Raw genomic sequence first — 17,604 nt, 5'->3', positions numbered from 1 at the left:
AGGGTCTATGCGACGACGTGGACCTGCAAGCCATTGCAATATTCAAATGTGAAACTTGAAAAAATCGGTGAATAATGTAGCTAAAATCATCAAAATACCGAATATGAATTTGGTTGGATGTGCCAAAATTCAGGTCATCTAGACTTCTATTGGTGTACAATTAACCCGAAATCAGTTTGAAGATATATGGATGTTATATCTAAATCTGATCCGATTATCACCAATTTCAATACAGTTCGTCCTTGGGTCAAACAAATATTGTTTGGAAAATTTCATCTCAATCGGATAAAAAATGCGACCTGCATTTTGTTCGCAAGAATACATGGACAGACGGACGGACGGACAGGCGGACTGACATGCAAAATCGACTCAGAAAGTGGTATGAATCTTGGTATGGGCAAAATTACAAGAAAATCAAATATTTATATCAAATGTTATGCGAACTCATAAATTCGATAAATTCCATATTTAAATACTTAAAGTCCTGCAGACATAATATACATTTGAGTAAAATTTTATCAATCTACTTCATTTCTTTCGGAAGCTAGAATGATTTCCACAGACGGACGGACAACGCTAAATCGACATAGAATTATAAGATGATCTACAATATATATACTTTGTGGGGTCTAAAATGTATACAGGGTGAGATAAAAAATACTGTAACAAAATCAAACGCCATAATTTTTACTTTTTTTTAATTTTATTGAATGAAAGCAAAAAATGTGGGAAATAGCAGCAAATTTTAGAATAAGTTTAGATTTGTTTGAATTGGTCACCTTTGGCACGAATTATGGCCTTCAGATGGCCAATAAAACCGTCACATGCTGCCCGAATGTTGCTCTGCGGCCCATTCCCGGCGAAGCACTTGCTTGAGGTGATCGACACTTTGGTATTTGTTAGTGTCAACCTTGCTTTCCAAAATACTACAGACACAATAGTCCAACGGATTGGTATCCGGAGATTTTGGAGGCCATTCAGCGCTGGAAATGAAGCGAGGAACCTTATTTTAATGCGATGGTGCTGAGTCCTCTTGGAATGTCCAAGGTCTGCGGCCAAAATGTTTGTGTGCCCAAGGCTTTAATACACCCTCCAGAATATTTTCGCGATAATATTCGGCATTTATTCTGATGCCACTGTCGATTAATACGAGCGGAGAGCGACCATCGACTGTTTTGGCGGCCCACACCATCACCATGGCCGGCGCTTAAGTTCTGGTGGCCAACCGAAGGTGCATATTTTCAGCTGACCTCTTTGGCAAGTAAACACGAACATTTTGTTTAGAACTGCTGGACAAAGAATGTTTTATCATCGGAGAAAACCGAATTCGGCTGTTCACCAATTTCGCCCAAGCGAAGCAACTCTTTAGCTCTTTTGAGTCTATTTCCTTTCTGTTGCGGTGTAAGTTCTTGCACTTTTTAGAATTTCAATGGCTTTACCCCGAGCTCATTTTTCAATATTTGCCGAATGGAATATTGCGATATCTTCAGCTCACGATCCATTTTTCGGCCACTGCGACGCGGAGTTCGATCCAGTCGCTTCATTACTTTTCGAACCATTTCTGCTGATGTTGCTGTTTTTTCCGTCCACTTCCTTGACGTCGGGCTACGCTACCAGTATCACGGCAACGAGCGATGGTACGAGACATCAAAGATTTATACACATTTAAATGCTGGAGTGCTCTAACAATAGCCACTTGTGGTTTTCCAGCCAAATATAAAGAAATTACACTATTACGCTTGAATTCCATCACGAATAACTTCTTTTTCGTCTCACCCTGTATAATATCTGAATTCTAAATGGAATATCTAAATTTCATGTGGAGTTTTTGAATTTTAAATTAATTATTTATATTTCAAATAAAATTTGGTGAACTTGTAATAACATATTGAAATTTAACTAGAATTTCTAAATATCAAATAAAATATCGAAATAGAAATTCTGATAGAATGTCTGGATTTCAATCGCAGCTTTCTAAATATCAAGCAGATTTTCTGAATTTCAAACTTCGAATAAAATATCTGAATATCAAATGAAATTTCCGAAATTTCCAATGACTTTGTTGTAATAGATTACGGCTGCAAATTATTTCACATACCGACCACAAACGAACGAACCAACGAATTTCAAATAGAAACCATATGTTTCACTTCCCTCCAAACATAAGGGGGCGGTGCGGCGGTGCGGCTACGGCGTTTATATGGCAACGAGAGGCGTTGGAAAGAAAGAGCACGTAGTTGATTGCTGACAAACAAACAAAAAAAAAAAACAAAGTTGTACTCTGTACCCATCATTTGCTCAGCTGACTGACTGACCGACCAACCGCATACTTAAAACATGATGACGACAAACGAAAGACGAAAAAAAAGAAAAACAATAACAACGAAAGCAAAACAAAAACAAACAAGTAGAAAAGGGATTATGTTCGGTCGGGTCGCACTTTTAATACCCTCCACGGTTATGGAATGAAAATGTTGGAAATTAGGTCCAAATGGAATGGGTGTATTCCGAATAAATTTTACGGGACATATTTTGCTTTGTAACAATTCTTAATGCATATACGATTGTTAAATTGTTGGAAGGTTCCGTAATATGAGGACTATATCATTACATGGCCTTATGTCGAACTTTTAGAACTACAATATTAAATATCAATTGAGTTATAAATAGTGACTTGTAAATATGCTTCAAAATAAAGCCTTAAAACATGAATACGTGAAATCAGGAGATTCATCCAAAATGAGGACCGATTATTTGATACAGACCACATACAACAGTACCTGGTGATTGGATTGGTTTCAAATCAAAAAAAAATGTTATTTGGATTATCAAGTTATCAGAGAACATTAACGCTGCCTCCAGAACATTTGCAACATAGGCCCTCCTGATATTCTGTATTTGAATGAGAACATTGCGACAAATACTGGAGTCTCCATATAGAGGTAATACTTCAACAATAACGTATTTTTAAGGGATTGTCGATTTCGAAGGACTTTGAAATAACTGATTTTATAATGACACTATCTGACAAAATTTAATTTTATCCGAAATATCAGGAAAACTCCAGTAGATTATGAAATTAAATCTAAAAATAGAACATACGTGTATTTATTGGCGTTTTCAAGGTTAACATTGCAACCTAAACTCAATAGAGGGGGAAAATTCCTCCCCCTTCTAATTTTTTTATTTTTATACCCTCAGCCATATGGCTAGACCAAAACGTGCCTCATCGAAATAACGGTTGTAGAACCTGGGTGTCTTTGGACCAAATCTGTGGCACGACATTTGGGTTCGATATAGCGATGTTCGTCCGTCTGTCTGGCTGGCTGGTGCGCACGATAACTCTCGAATGGAGTATCCGAATTGGTCTAAACTTGGATCGAGTTCGGAGATGAGCAATATAGACCCACTCCTAGTGGTACCTCTTCCACAAAGGGTGGAAATCCGATTTGGCTTCAGATTTGCAAATCCTAATATTTGGAAAATGGAAAATATCGACCCACTCCATCAAGTGCCTCCCCCACAACGGGTAAAAATTTTGAATAATTATATCTCTTATAAAATGCGAAATTGACGTCCAATTCTCTTCAAATTCCACACATCACAATATTTTTATCAACGCAAGATCTGGTGTAAAGATGGGATATATCAGCCTACCGCATGTAGTACCTCCCCCACATAGGGTCACAATTTTAAATAATTATATATCTTAAAACTTGAGAAACGGATATAAGAATCAAGGTTAGAAAGTAAGTTTGATATATGAAAGTGGTCTAAATGTGCGAACTATTCTAATAGTACTAAATTTGGAACAGTTTGGCTTAGGGTGAACGGATGAAGCTGGAATTTTGAAATTTTGTATTAGGATCCCTGTTGGTGGTAGGTATGCTATAAGAGGTGGTTTTGGAAATGTATCCAACAAGTGCACAAAAAGTACTAAATAGTACTAAATTTGGTACAATTTGGTGAACAGATAGTACTTGAAATCTAAAATTTGGCAATAGTTCGCTTTACATGTGTAACCTGGACATATGGAGGTGGTTTCGGAAATATGTGCTATAATTGTACGAAGCACATAAACAGAAAAAGTACTGAATAGTACTATTTTTAGTATTGGGTGAAGTGATAGAGACAAAATTCTGATATTTAATATTTAGATTATTGATGGCATTTGTGTACGAGACTTAGCGGCGGTTTGGAAATGCGTCTTATATTTGTACGAAAGTACTAAATAGTACTCAATTTGGTATTGGGTGAAGGAATAGAGCTGAAATCCTAAAATTTGACATAGGTGGCACTGTTGATGTCTGTGGTTAAGATATGGAGGTGGTTTTGGAAATGCGTACTATAATTGCACTAAATGGTATTCAATTTGGCAAAGGAGTAAATTACAGCATTGAATTCATGAAATTTGATATTGAGGTCACTGTTGATATCTGAGGTTCAGATATGTAAATTATTTTGAAAATGTGTACTTAAACTGCACAAAAAGTTCTAAATTGGAAATTAAACTTGATATTGGATGGAGGAATAGAGCTGAAATCCTAAAATTTCACTGTTGGTGTCTGTGGTTGAGTAAAAGGAGTGATTTAGGAAATTCATACTATGAACGTATGAAAAGTTCAAAATGCTACGAAATGTGCCGTTGGGCGTTGGTATAGAGATGGAATTCTGAAATTTGGCATCCATGGCACTGCTGGTATCTTGGTTGGAGAACAAGAAGGTGGCTTTGGACATGCGTACTTGCTTGAAAATTACTGAAACCGTAAAATTCTATATTGCGATAACTGTTGGTATATAGAATTGAGATATGGATCGGTTTTGTAACTGAGTCTATAATTGTTCGTAAAGTATTAAATGTTATTAAATTTGGTATTGAATGAATGTATATAGGTTGAATCCGAGGCTGAATCCGATTTGATATTGTGGTCTCATTTGGTAATCCCAGAGGAATACGAAGATGGTCTTCGAAATGTGCGAAATTGTACGAAAAGTATTAAATAGTACTAAATTTAGTATTGGGTCACTATTGGTTGGCTATGGTTGAGAGAAGGAGCTGGGTTTGGATATGCGTACTCTAATTGTACTGAATGGTATTAAATTTGTTAATTGGGAAAATCCGAAATCCTAAAATTGTATGTTAAGGTCCCTGTCGGTTTCTGCGGTTGAGATATAGAGATTTTTTTTTTTTTTTGAAATGCGTATTTAAGTAAAAAAAAATTGATGCTACTAAATTGGGTATTGGGTGAAGCTGGAATCTCGAAATTTAATATTGAGGTCTATGTTTGTATCTGGTGGTGGTTTTGCAAATGCGTACTATAATTGTTCGAAAAGTACAAAATGGTACTAATTTTGGATCACTGTTGGCGTCTAGGTTAAAGAGATGTAGATTGTTTTAAATATGCGTACTAAATGCTACTAAAATTGGTATTGGGGAAGGGATTTGAAAAATTTGAAATTTCATATTGAGATCGGTAAACTTCAAAATGATGAATTTTTAAGACTTTTTGGGGTAAAGGGTAAACATTTTCTTATTATTTTTTTCCGAAAAAGGATAATTTATAAAAACTTGAACGTCTAAAAATTTAGTACAATTTATGAAGTTTTCGTTAACAAATTTTGTCAAACTTAACAAATTGTGTATTTTGAGTACTAAAAAGGCCATACACTAACTGTCGGAATAAATCTAAAATTTTAAGGTGGAGTTTTGGCTGACGAAGTAGCGGGCACTTCCTAGTAATTATATAATTATGCAACAACAGTGTAATTCACATGGTGAACCAAATCGATCTGATCGAACTTAAAGCCGTTTTTTTTTTTTCTTATTGTCCCTTACCTACTTTTTGTCAAAATAGACATGCCATACAACTAAGAATGTTTTTTCCATACTGAGTGATTAATGTTGGAGTCAATGTTTATCTTGTAGTTCACAGCTGCTTGCTTTCTATTAGCTGAAATAGTTCTAAATTAGGTTTGCGACGAATGACTGCCAATAACATTGTTGTAGATGCGTGAAATTAATTGCCCAAAATTATTCGATATAGTTTCTTCTTTATTTACAGGAGATAAGTTTCCCAGTATCGACCGTCTTCCATTTGTTCTGTATATGTTGCGTGACGTATGATTAATGGCAATTAATTGCAGCAATCATACGCACGAATATTGTGAACCTCTGCAAACGATTTAACAAAACAAACAACTTGATTCCACCATATGAATTCAATATCGATGGACTAGGTTTTTATACCGCCAGCCATATGGCTAGAGGATATAAATTATTTGATACGGCTAAAAAGTGCTTCATCGAAATAACGGTTTTAGACCCTAGGTCTCTTTGGACCAAATCCATTTCAGGACATATGGAGTCGATCTAGCGATGTCCGTCCGTCGGTTTGTCTGTCTGCTGGCTAGTACGCACGATAACTCTCGAAGGGAGTACCCGATTTGGTCAAATCGACTTCGGCCCCCTTTTGGTACCTCTCCCACAAAAGTTCGAAATTTTCAAAGGAAAATAAATATTTTACTGCATAGAAAGAGAAAAGATAATCCGATTTTGCTCCAACTTTGCGAATACTGATATTTGCATCTGTGCTAGGTCAGGTGCGAAAATGGACAATGTCAGTCCACTCCATCAAATACCTCCCCCAAAAAGGGTCAAAATTTTGAATAATTACAACTCTTATAAAATGTGATGTAAGTGTCCGATTGTCTTCAAATTACACACATCCCAATATTTTTATTAGCCCAAGGTCTGGTGTGAAGATTGAATATACCGGTCCACTCCTTCTGGTACCTTCCCACAGAAGGGTCAATATTTTCAATATCCATGAAGCTCAAAAAACACGAAATTAAAATCCGAGTCCATTCAGACTTCGTACATCTCAACATTTCCATCAAGACAAGATCTTGTATAAAGTTGGTAGAGATCGGACTATTCCTTCTGGTACCAGCCCCACAAAGGGTAAAAGTTTTAAATATCCAAAACGATCATAAAATCCGAAATAAGCATCCGGTTCTCTTCATGTTTCATGCATCCCATTATTTCTACTAAAACAAGATCTGCTTTCAAGATGGAATATATCGGTCCACTACTTCTGGTACCTCCCCCACATAGGGTCAAAATTTTGAATATCCATGAAGCTCATTGAACGCGAAATTAGCATCCGATTCCATTCAGACTTGGCACATCTCAATATTTCCGGTATAAAGATGGTAGATATCGCACCATTCCTTCTGGTATATCCCCCCACAAAGGGTCAAAGTTTTGAATAACCAAAACGATCATAAAATCCCAGATAAGCTTCCAGTTCTCTTCATATTTCATACATCCCATTATTTCTACTAAGACAAGATCTGCTTTGAAGATGGAATATATCGGCCCACTACTTCTGGTACCTCCCGCACATAGGGTCAAAATTTTGACTATCCATGAAGCTCATTAAACGCGAAATTAGCATCAGATTCCATTCAGACTTGGTACATCTCAATATTTCCATCAGCACATGATCCGGTATAAAGATGGTAGATATCGGACCATTCCTTCTGGTACATCCCCCACAAAGGGTCAAAGTTTTGAATAACCAAAACGATCATAAAATCACAGATAAGCTTTCAGTTCTCTTCATATTTCATACATCCCATTATTCCTACTAACCGAGATCTGATGTGAAGATGGAATATATCGGTCCACTACTTCTGGTACCTCCCCCACAAAGGGCAAAAATATTGAATATTCATGAAGCTCACGAAACGCCGAATTAACATCCGTTTCCATTCAGACTTGGTACATCTCAATGTTTCCATAAACACAAGATCTGTTTTAAAGATGGTAGAGATCGGACCATTCCTTCTAACTCCCCCACACAGAGCTCAAGATTTCGAAAAACAAAACGCTCAAAGAAATCAAAATAAGTATCCAACTCTCTTCAAATTTCACACAGACAAACATTTTTGCTAACACAAGATCTGTTGTGAAGATGTTATATATCTGCGAACCACTTCTGGTACCTCAGAAATGGCTTCAATGGAAGAAGTCGCAAGGCCAATTGTGATTACCACTTCGAGAGAAAACATGGTCCGGAAACTCTCCTCGTAAAAGGGCAATCGTTTCGTTGCTTGTGTAGCTCGTATCACCGTCTTTTCCAAACCGAGCCATTGATCTACGATGGCTTTCATTACCCTGCTCTGTGCTTCCCCATAAACTATTTAGTATACCGTTTTTCGTTAAAATTAAATTCTTCTTAAGGCCCAAAAGGCCTATTAAAATGACCTTGAAACTGTATATGGATAACCCATAGAATGAGTTGCACTATTTTTTCTATTTCTGAAGCAGTTATTTTTTTTTTATTTGTTTGAAAACTAAAACGAAACACTCCAGAGGCATTGCCCCCTCCTATGGATATTTTTCTAATGTTCTTCTACATTCGTTCCGCCTTCAAATACAATTGGCAGCCGAGTGTTAAATTCACATCAAACACTCTTGTCAAAGAAATAACATCAAGTGTAGATAAAAATACAACAACAACAATAATGATACCGACAAAAGTCAGATATACATATATTCAACAATCAGAGATAGTTTAAAAGTCATAAAACTTAAATTGTATACCATCAGTAGTTTCAAGTTCAAGTCTATTTTGCCATAGCAGCAGTCGTCACGCAAAGATGACGTCGTCAGGTTGCCCCAGTGTGTGTGTGAGTGTCTGTCTAGTGTCATACAAGAGTTGGAATGTTACCAAAAAACAGAAAAAAATTTGAATGTGGTGTGTCTGTTGGCATTGCATTTTTCGAGGAAGAAAGAGAGAACTTGTGTTCAATTGAGGCAAAATTTTTCTCAAAAATTCGAAAAAAAATTAAAATTTTTTATCGAAAAATATTTAGAGAGTGTTACAGAGTTAATATGGTACCCTTTGTATTTCACAGCCCATTAGAACTAGAAATTTGGAAAGCGGGTCACTGATGGAGTGTATGCATAGGGTGTGTATAGGGTTTTAAGAAATTCACGCTATAAGTGTACGAAAGGTACTAAAAATGTAGTATATTTGGTACAATTTGGTATCATGTAAATGGTTAGAGTTAAACAGTTAAAATTGAGCGTGTAAGGAAGTAGTTTTTGGAGTGTGTACTCATGTATACGAAAAGTACTAAACGGTACTAAATTTGGTACAATTTGCAGTTGGGAGAACGGATGGAGGTGGTATTTTGAAATTTGGAAATAAGATAATTGTCGGAGTGTAGAATTGGAATATAGACGTAGTAATGAAAATGTGTACTCATCTGTACTAAAATGTACTAAATATGGTACAATTTGGATTTGGCTGAACCGATAGAGTTGGAATCCTGAAATTTGGAATTGGGATCACTGTGGGAGTGTAGGATTGGGATATGTAGAAAGTTCTGATTTTGGGTAAACCGATATGACTGGAGTCCTAAAATTAGGAACTAAGATTTCTATTGGATTGTATGACGCAGGTTGTTATGGAAATTTTATATTTATGTGTACTAAATAGTACTAAATTTGGTTCAAATTGGAATTGTGGTGAACCGATAGAGCGGGAATTCTAAAATTTGGAAATCAGATTTCTATGGGTTTGAATGATTGAGGTATGGAGGCAATTTTGGAAAATTGAAGTGTACGATTAAGAGGGGGTATGAAGGAAGTCGTACTAAAATTTGTATAAATTGGATTTGTGCGAACCGATTGAGCTAAAACCCTGAAACTTGGAATTAAAGGGTAGTATTGAGATATGTACTAAATGGTACTAAATTTGGTATAATTTGGATTAGGGTGTAAAATCTGGGTGCGAAGACGTGTGATAAGGCTGGGCGATAAATTTGAACTAAAAGAGTACGACAATTTGTAAAATGTACTTAAAATTAAATTCTTTGAGCTAGAATTTTGAAATTTGGAATGAGAGTGCAGCATAGATGTACCAAAGGTTTTTTGAAAATTCGAATTTTAAGGTTAAGTTGTAATATGGTCATTTGTTATTATGTGAACGAATAGAGCTAAAACCTTGAAATGTGATTGGAGAATCACCGTTTTAAAGTAAGTTCAATTTATGAGGATGGCTATGGAAATGTGCGATTTGTACTGAACGGTACTAAGTTTGGAACAGTTTGGTGAAGATTTGGTTTGTATTGGGGTTCCTATTGGTGGTAGGTTTGTGAAAAAAGGTGTGTTTTTAAATGTGTACTACAAGTGTACGAAAAGTGCAAAATAGCACTATATTTGGTACAATTTGGTATTGGGTGAAGAGATAGTGCTTGAAATTTGATATTAGGATCGATGTTCATGTGTAGCCTAACATAAGGACGGGGTTTCGAAAAGTGTACTAAAAATACTGAATGGTTTTACATTACATATTCGGGAAAAGGATAGGGATTAAATTCGGAAAATTTGTTATTTGAATTACTGGCGATATCTGTTTTTGAGATTTGGTGGTGGTTTGGAAATGTGTCTAATATTTGTACAAAACAAAAATTTAGTGCATTTAGTACTAAATTTTGTATTGGGAGAAGAAATATAACTGAAATCCTCATATTAGATATCAAGGTTTCTGTTAGTATCTGTGGTTAAGATATGTGTATGCAAATGTGTACTACTAGTACACGAAAGGTACTAAATGGTACTATATTTGGTATTGGGTGAAGGGATAAAATAAAATTTCTAAAATTTTATATTTCAATTACTGATCTGTGTTTGAGATTTGGCGGTGGTTTAGAAATACGTAGTTTATTTTTACAAAAAATACTAAATGGTACAAAATTTGATATTGGGTGAAGGGATAGGGCAGGAATACTCAAATTTGATATTGATGTCTCAGTTGGTACCTGGAATTGAAATATGGAGGTGGTTTTCGAAATGTGTACTACAAGTGTAAATACTATATTTGGTAAAATCTGGTATTGGGTAAACAGATAGTGCTTGAAATCTGAAAATTGGTATTAAGGTCGCTGTTCATGCGTAACCTGGACATATAGAGATGGTTTCGGAAATGTGTGACGTATTTGTAAGAAAAATACTAAATAGTACTCAATTTTGTATTGGGCGAAGGGATAGAGGTGGAATCCGGAAATTTGATATAGATGTCACTATTGGAGTCTGTGGTTAAGAGGACGTGGTTTGGGAAATTTGTACTTTAAATATGCGAAAAGCATAAAGTGGTAATAAATTGGGTATTAGGTGAAGGGATAGAGCTGGAATCCTAAAATTTGTTATTTAAGTCACAGTCGGTATCTAGTGTTGAGATCTAGTGGTGGTAAATGCGTACTATAATTGTTATACTATAATTGTTCAAATAGACAGATCACGAATATACAGGGCGAGATGAAAAAACTGCAACCAACTTAAGACTGCTGTCATTTCCAAACCACCCGTCCGACAGCTGTTAAAATTATTCCAGTGACAGTTCATTAAATTGTTTACAAGCTTACAAAATCATTTTGGTGAGAATTTTCCGGAAAAAAAGTTATACGTGATGGAATTCAAGCGTGATAGTGTGATTTCTTTATATTTGGCTGGAAAACCACAAGTGGCTATCGTTAGAGCACTCCAGCTCGTACCATCGCTCGTTGCCGTGATACTGGTCGAAAGTGGTGAACTGCCGAATTTCCGTTCTCCGATGAGAAAACATTCCTTGTCCAGCAGTTTGTAAACAAACAAAGTGATCGTGTTTACTTGCCAAAGAGGTCAGCTGAAAATGTGCACCTTCGGTTGACCACCAGAACTCAAGCGCCGATGGTCGCTCTCCGCTCGTATTAATCGACCGTGGCATCAGAATAAATTCCGAATATTATCACAAAAATATTCTGGAGGGTGTATTAAATATTAAAGCCTTGTACACGCAAACAAGCAGACCTTGGACATTCCAACAGGACTCAGCACCATCGCACTCAGCACGCGCCACCCAAGAATGGTTATTTCCAGATTCATTTCCAGGGCAGCATGTGACGGTTTCATTGGCCGTTTGAAGGCCATAATTCGTGTCAAAGGTGACCAATTCGAACAAATCTAAACATATTTTAAAATTTGATGCTATTTCCGACATTTTTTGCTTTTATTCAATTGAATTAAAAAAAAAAAAAAACAAGTAAGCAAAGGCTACAGTCGAGCGGGGCCGACCATTGAATACCCTACAACACTATAATAAGTGATACAGTTTATATAGGCGAGATACTCGAATGAATTTTACAAGATATTGTGACAAATAATAAAAGAAAACCATCAGGTTTCGTTCTCTAATTTTCGAATAATAGCAACTTAAAATGCACGTAAATGGTCTTCCTAGATCTGGAACCATTATTTCCCAAAGACCTATAATCTCTATAATAATGTGGCAAAAGATTAACATTTATTATTGGTTTTTGACTGAAACGCATCTATATGAGATACAGAAATTTGACTATATTCTTCAACGAAATCAGCATTAACGAAATAGTCAGAAGTGCGTCTTTCCTGTATTTGTGAATTCTACAAAGAGTCACTGGAATGGACATTTTCGTATTTTGTCTACAAAAGTTGGCAAACTATTTCACACATTGAATATTTTTGGATGGCCATCCGAAACTGCTTGTCTTTTGCAATGTGCGGCTATTCAAATGTGCGTGAGGATCGGGCGATAATTACGACCTGCTGACAATTTTGCACTTTTTGGTTCATTTCAACCCCTAAATATATGGCGATCATCTCCAAAAAGAGTAGGCTTCTATTCAGACCCTCATCTTATTCCCATGCAAAATTTCGTAAGGATCGGGCCATAAATGCGATCTGTATATGATATCCTGATATCCTAACTACTTAGTTTTGTTAGCTGTAGAAATATTACCAAATGTTTAATTCAAAATGAAAATATGCCAAAATATGACAAAATTGAAAAAATATGAGAAAATTTTACAAAATCAATATTTTCATCTTTAGAGAGATATTTTTATGCGATTTTTTCAGACGTTTTTTCTTTCCTGCCAAGAGGCCATTCTGAATTAATGAGAACTGTCGAAATCAGTTCAGCCGTTCTCGACATATAAGAGATCTTTCAAGCATATCTTATTTGATAGACATATATATCGCACATATTTTGCTATATATCCGATTTATTGGATGTCAACATCAATGTAAGATCAGAAGTAACCTTGTCATGGCTTTGTGATTTCGCCGGGATTTAAAATATTCGCGGTTTAATGAAAAATTTTGAATTTTTTCAACACAAAAGATATGGTTTATTTTACCCGCTAAATGTTATCCGATGACCACCCAAATTGATAGGCTTCTTCCCCGCCCTAAACTCTAGCAACATGCGAAGTTCCGCGTCGATTGGTCTATAATTGCGACCTGTATAGCTACTGCAAAATCCGACATTTTTTCAGTTTTTGGTCCATTTGGACCCCTAAATGTTATGCGACCATCTCCAAAAGAAATAGGGTTCTATTCTGACCCTAGCCCCACCTCCATTCTAAATTTCGGGCCATAATTGCGACCTGTAGAGTGATTACAAATTAACATGGACAGACGGACAGACGGACGGACGGACATACATAGCTAGATCGACTCAGCTCGGCGAGCTAGGAAGATCCATATATACTTTCCTATGTGGGAAACCAATATTTCGAGGTGTTACATAATTTTTGGCCCAATCAAACTTATAATACCCCCAACACATAGTGTTGTAGGGTATAATTAAAAATTATGGCTTTTGACTTTGTTGCAGTTTTTATGTCTCCCTGCAGTCCTATGTTATCTATTGAGGGAAGTTAAATTACGTACTGAAAATCCAAATGTCAAAAAATACCTCATTTGGTTGGAATTTTGGACCAAGACCTTAGAATTATGAAAAATGTAGCCATTTGACTTACAAATGGTAGAAAAATAAGTTTTGCTGAACAGACTATACGTTTTTTGCTTTGTTATTCTTTGGGAATAACCCAATATTTTAAACCTACTTATAATGCAAAAACTATTGTGTTTACATTACCTTTTGATGGGTTATTCGGCGCATACAGCTCTCAAGTTTTTACTGGGCAGTTATTTCTATGAGATAATTTTTAAAGTGTATCAAAAAGTAAATAAACTCTCAATGGAAAAAATGGCGCGCAACTCGTCTGACTCACGTTTGTTGTTAGAAATCACGATAAACAATAATAATAATAAAAACAAACAATCAAATAAATAAATCTAACAAAGTCAGCATCAAACCCAGTGAAAGCTGGTAGCGAGCAACGACCCACAGACCAACACACAAATTTAAATCAGTTATGCAATTGTTATTGTTTTTTTTTAAATTTTTTTAAATACAGAAACCGATTGACACAACCTGTGCAAAAAATGTTTACGTTATGAGCTTACACATTCACATGTACATAGTTAAATGTTGACATTTAGCGATTCGAGCTATAAACATGTTATTATTTTGCTTTTATATAAACATTTCTTAGTAAAAAAGAAAATTTTGTTATTATTATTACGGCTAGCAAGTGCCCGCTACTTCGTCAGCGAAAAGTCCACCTTCCAATTTTAGATTCATTCCAACAGTTCGTGTTATATTTCGTACAATTACAGCACACATATCCACAACCACCCCCATATCTCGATTCCAGATACCAACAGGGACCTCAATATCAAATTTAAGAATTCCAGCCCTATCCCTTCACCCAATACCAAATTTAATAACATTTAGTACTTTTCATAGAATTATAGTACACATTTTCAGAACCACCTCTTTATCTCAATTCCAGATATCAATAGGAACCTTAGCATCAAATTTGAGGATTGCAGCCCTATCGCTTCACCCAATACCAAATTTAGAACTTTTCGTACCCATATTTCAGGAATTCAGCTCTATTCTTTCACCCAATACTACATTTAGTACTATTTTGTACTCTTATTACAATTGTAGTACACATTTCCAAAACCACCTCCATATCTCAATTCCAGATACCAACAGAGACCTCAATATCAATATTGAGGACTCCCGTCTTATCCCTACACCAATACCAAATTTAGTACCATTTAGTACTTTTTGTACAAATATAGAACGCAATTCCAAACCACCTCCAAATCTTAAAAACAGATTCCATCAGCAATCTAAATATCAATATTCAGAATTGTATCTCTTTCCGAAACCACCTCCATATGTACAGGCTACACGAACAGAGACCCTAATACCAAATTTCAAATTTCAAGCATTATCTATTCACTCAATACCAAATATAGTATTTTCCAGCAATTTTATCACACATTTTCAAAACCACCACAAACCTGCCACCAACAGGGAACCCAATTTTAAAATTCCAGTTTTATCCTTAGAACAGTTCGCATACTTAGTACACATTTCCAAAATTTACCTTCATTTATCAAACTTACTTTCCAACCTTGATTCTCATACCAAAGTTATTAGCTCTATCCGTTTACATGATGCCAATGGTATAATTTTAGAACTTTTCGTAACTTAAAGGTCGAATTTCCAAAAACCCTTTGATAGACTTATCCTGCTCTATATCAATGACTCTCATTCCAAATATCAGAATTCTTGCTCATTCCGTTTGTCCAATACAAAGTTTAAAATTACTAGTACATTTGAATACTTTTCGTACCCTTTTAGTACGAGTTTGAAAAATCCAGCCTTATCATAATAGTTTCAGCCGTTTTGTCTAGTCGTTGGTTCTCAGTCAGTCAGTTTTTTCAAATCTTTTTTATATTTGGAGGTGTTATTCGTGGAATGACAAATTTAATATACCATAGTTTCTATGGTCTTCGCACATTGCGAATGGGCTTCCGATTCCATCAACATTTGAAGCACCTTAATGAAGTTGGAAAGTCTTGACCATTTGCTAAAACGAGCTATGTATATTCAAAGCTATATTATTATTAAAGTATAGAAGTTTTTGGAACAGTCCATGGCCCTATGGGCTAGGTTACTGTACAAATTGAAAATAAACAAGTTAAAAAGCAGTAAGTTCGGCCGGGCCGAACTATGAATACCCTCCACCATTTGAACGAATTTTGAAATTTTCAAAAAAATAAAATCCGTTAAAAATTCTGTTAAAATCTTAAAAATACCAAATATAGTCGTTATATTGAGGTCTATACGACGTTGACCTACATAGGCATTGTTTGTCATAAGCCATTACCATATTCAAATTCGAAACTTGAAATAAACGGTGAATAATGTAGCCAAAATCATCAAAATACCGTATATTTGGAGGTACCGTTATATCGGAGCTATACGAAGACCTGAACCTGCATAGAAAATTTTCTGTCATAGGCTGTACTTATTACGAACTTCAAATACGATATCTAATACAATACGGTGAGTATTGTACCTAAAATCGTCAAAATACCGAATATAGGGAGGTACTGATATATGGGGTCTATATGAAGAAGTGGACCTGCATAGACAATTTTCTGTCACAGATTGTAGTTCCCATTACGAACTCTAAAGACGTAATTTGAAACTACTCCGGTGAATAATGACGCTAAAATCATAAAAATACCGAATATTGGGAGGTACCGTTATATGGGGGCTATATGAAGACGCGGACCTGCACAGACAATTTCCTGTCATAGGCTGTAGTATCCATTACGAACTTCAAGACCCAAATTTGAAACAATTCCGCTGAATAATGTCGCTAAAATCATCCAAATACCGAATATAGGGAGGTAGTGTTATATGGGGGCTATATGAAAACGTGGACCTATATGGCCCAATTACGAACTTAACCTGACTACTGGCAAAATAAACATGTGTGCAAAATTTTAACCTTCTATCTCCATTCATTCGAAAGATACCGTGATTACAACAAACATACGGACATCGCTAAATCGACTTAGAATTTTACGCTGATCAAGAATATATATATATATATATATATATATATATATATATATATATATATATATATATATATATATATATATATATATATATATATATATATATATATATATTTTGTTGGGTCTGACATGAGTATTTCGAGGAGTTACAAATTGACAAAATTAATATACCCTCCATAGTATGGTGGAGGGTATAATAAATAAAATAAATAAATAAAATTATAAAAGATACACAAATATAGCAGGAGTCCAAGCTGAGCTTATCATAAAATTTATAGCCAAACATTATTCAAAGATAAAATACATCATGACCTCCTTAAAAATGACCACCATTATGAATACTTTGTAATCTCATATAATTCGAGGGCTAAATCCAAACTGTCCTCTCCTATATGTCACAATTTAAAGAAAAATGTTAACTTTTATACAAATTTCATAAAAATATGTCCTTCAGCTTAGGAAGTTTTTTAGGAGATCCTTGGATTTGACAGAATAGGATCGCATTTTAGGAACAGATTCTACAAGTAATTTCATCCATTAACCATCTAAGTCCTTGTTTATCCCACTGCTTTTTATTGATCCTCCAGATGTGAAATCCAAGTCACAATTGATTTAAGTTTTTGGAACCGTCCATGTCCTGTATTAATTGAAAATAAATAAATAAAAAAGTAAGCATCGCATCGGAATTTATGTCTCAATACAACATTATGATTTCTTCGGATGTCGTTTGACATCGACGATTGTAACACTGGTATGGCAACTCACTACCAAATCAG

General features: G+C 35.4%; 1 protein-coding gene across 3 annotated transcripts in view; it reads right to left on the bottom strand.

Moving 5' to 3' along the window:
* The window catches only part of LOC101893717 (protein furry), a 353,570-nt gene that overhangs the window by 330,294 nt on the left and 5,672 nt on the right, over positions 1-17,604 (bottom strand). The window lies entirely within an intron of this gene.

The sequence above is a fragment of the Musca domestica genome, unplaced genomic scaffold (genome assembly GCF_030504385.1).
Source record: "Musca domestica strain aabys unplaced genomic scaffold, Musca_domestica.polishedcontigs.V.1.1 9, whole genome shotgun sequence".
In the NCBI taxonomy this organism is placed as follows: Eukaryota; Metazoa; Arthropoda; class Insecta; order Diptera; family Muscidae; genus Musca; species Musca domestica.
The sequence above is the reverse complement of the archived record's forward strand: the minus strand, read 5'-3'. Positions and strand labels throughout refer to the sequence as shown.